The sequence below is a fragment of the Oncorhynchus keta genome, chromosome 35, assembly GCF_023373465.1.
Source record: "Oncorhynchus keta strain PuntledgeMale-10-30-2019 chromosome 35, Oket_V2, whole genome shotgun sequence".
NCBI classification, from domain to species: Eukaryota; Metazoa; Chordata; class Actinopteri; order Salmoniformes; family Salmonidae; genus Oncorhynchus; species Oncorhynchus keta.
The window spans coordinates 76,160,518-76,163,017 of record NC_068455.1 but is presented as its reverse complement, the minus strand read 5'-3'; the positions used below and the strand labels follow the sequence as shown (position 1 = coordinate 76,163,017).

At 34.6% G+C, this 2,500-nt stretch overlaps 1 protein-coding gene and 1 long non-coding RNA gene across 3 annotated transcripts in view; both read right to left on the bottom strand.

The window, feature by feature from the left end:
* ppp2r5b (protein phosphatase 2, regulatory subunit B', beta) overlaps window positions 1-2,500 on the bottom strand; it is a 39,645-nt gene that overhangs the window by 14,727 nt on the left and 22,418 nt on the right. The window lies entirely within an intron of this gene.
* Window positions 1-2,500, bottom strand: part of LOC127916262 (uncharacterized) — a 4,808-nt gene that overhangs the window by 2,228 nt on the left and 80 nt on the right. Inside the window, exon 1 of one of the 2 annotated variants that reach the window (XR_008094191.1) lies at window positions 1,607-1,642. The exons of the other annotated variant lie outside the window; for it this stretch is intronic. This is a non-coding gene — a long non-coding RNA (uncharacterized LOC127916262). Of the gene's footprint in view, window positions 1-1,606; window positions 1,643-2,500 lie in introns of those variants that run through there. 2 annotated transcript variants of the gene reach the window in all.

The following is a 2,500-nucleotide window of genomic DNA, read 5'->3' as shown; positions in this document are numbered from 1 at the left end:
AACCTGATGTAAAGATAAAGAGATCACACCTGATGTAAAGATGTAAAGAGAACACACCTGATGTAAAGATAAAGAGATCACACCTAAAGATGTAAAAAGATGTAAAGATAAAGAGATCACACCTGATGTAAAGATAAAAGATAAAGAGATCACACCTGATGTAAAGATAAAGAGATCACACCTGATGTAAAGATAAAGAGATCACACCTGATGTAAAGATAAAGAGAACACACCTGATGTAAAGATAAAGAGAACACACCTGATGTAAAGATAAAGAGAACACACCTGATGTAAAGATAAAGAGATCACACCTGATGTAAAGATAAAGAGATCACACCTGATGTAAAGATGTAAAGAGAACACACCTGATGTAAAGATAAAGAGATCACACCTGATGTAAAGATGTAAAGAGATCACACCTGATGTAAAGATAAAGAGAACACACCTGATGTAAAGATAAAGAGAACACACCTGATGTAAAGATAAAGAGATCACACCTGATGTAAAGATGTAAAGAGATCACACCTGATGTAAAGATGTAAAGAGATCACACCTGATGTAAAGATAAAGAGAACACGCCTGATGTAAAGATAAAGAGATCACACCTGATGTAAAGATAAAGAGAACACACCTGATGTAAAGATAAAGAGATCACACCTGATGTAAAGATAAAGAGATCACACCTGATGTAAAGATAAAGAGAACACACCTGATGGAAAGATAAAGAGATCACACCTGGTGTAAAGATAAAGAGAACACGCCTGATGTAAAGATAAAGAGATCACACCTGATGTAAAGATAAAGAGAACACGCCTGATGTAAAGATAAAGAGAACACACCTGATGTAAAGATAAAGAGATCACACCTGGTGTAAAGATAAAGAGATCACACCTGATGTAAAGATAAAGAGAACACACCTGATGTAAAGATAAAGAGAACACACCTGATGTAAAGATAAAGAGATCACACCTGATGTAAAGATAAAGAGAACACACCTGATGTAAAGATAAAGAGAACACACCTGATGTAAAGATAAAGAGATCACACCTGATGTAAAGATAAAGAGATCACACCTGATGTAAAGATAAAGAGATCACACCTGATGTAAAGATAAAGAGATCACACCTGATGTAAAGATGTAAAGAGATCACACCTGATGTAAAGATGTAAAGAGATCACACCTGATGTAAAGATAAAGAGAACACGCCTGATGTAAAGATAAAGAGATCACACCTGATGTAAAGATGTAAAGAGAACACACCTGATGTAAAGATAAAGAGATCACACCTGATGTAAAGATAAAGAGATCACAATCACACCTGATGTAAAGATAAAGAGATCACACCTGATGTAAAGATGTAAAGAGAACACACCTGATGTAAAGATAAAGAGACACACCTGATGTAAAGATAAAGAGAACACACCTGATGTAAAGATAAAGAGAACACGCCACACCTGATGTAAAGATAAAGAGAACACACCTGATGTAAAGATAAAGAGATCACACCTGATGTAAAGATAAAGAGATCACACCTGATGTAAAGATAAAGAGATCACACCTGATGTAAAGATAAAGAGATCACACCTAAAGATAAAGAGAACACACCTGATGTAAAGATAAAGAGATCACCCCTGATGTAAAGATGTAAAGAGATCACACCTGATGTAAAGATGTAAAGATAAAGAGAACACACCTGATGTAAAGATAAAGAGATCACACCTGATGTAAAGATAAAGAGATCACACCTGATGTAAAGATAAAGAGATCACACCTGATGTAAAGAGATCACACCTGATGTAAAGATGTAAAGAGAACACACCTGATGTAAAGATAAAGAGAACACACCTGATGTAAAGATGTAAAGATAAAGAGAACACACCTGATGTAAAGATAAAGAGAACACACCTGATGTAAAGATAAAGAGATCACACCTGATGTAAAGATGATAAAGATAAAGAGATAAATGTAAAGATGTAAAGATAAAGAGATCACACCTGATGTAAAGATAAAAGAACACACCTGATGTAAAGATGTAAAGATAAAGAGAACACACCTGATGTAAAGATAAAGAGATCACACCTGATGTAAAGATAAAGAGAACACACCTGATGTAAAGATAAAGAGAACACACCTGATGTAAAGATGTAAAGAGAACACACCTGATGTAAAGATAAAGAGATCACACCTGATGTAAAGATGTAAAGATAAAAGAGATCACACCTGATGTAAAGATAAAGAGATCACACCTGAATGTAAAGATAAAGAGAACACACCTGATGTAAAGATAAAGAGAACACACCTGATGTAAAGATGTAAAGAGAACACACCTGATGTAAAGATAAAGAGATCACACCTGATGTAAAGATAAAGAGATCACACCTGATGTAAAGATAAAGAGATCACACCTGATGTAAAGATAAAGAGAACACACCTGATGTAAAGATAAAGAGAACACACCTGATGTAAAGATAAAGAGATCACACCTGATGTAAAGATAAA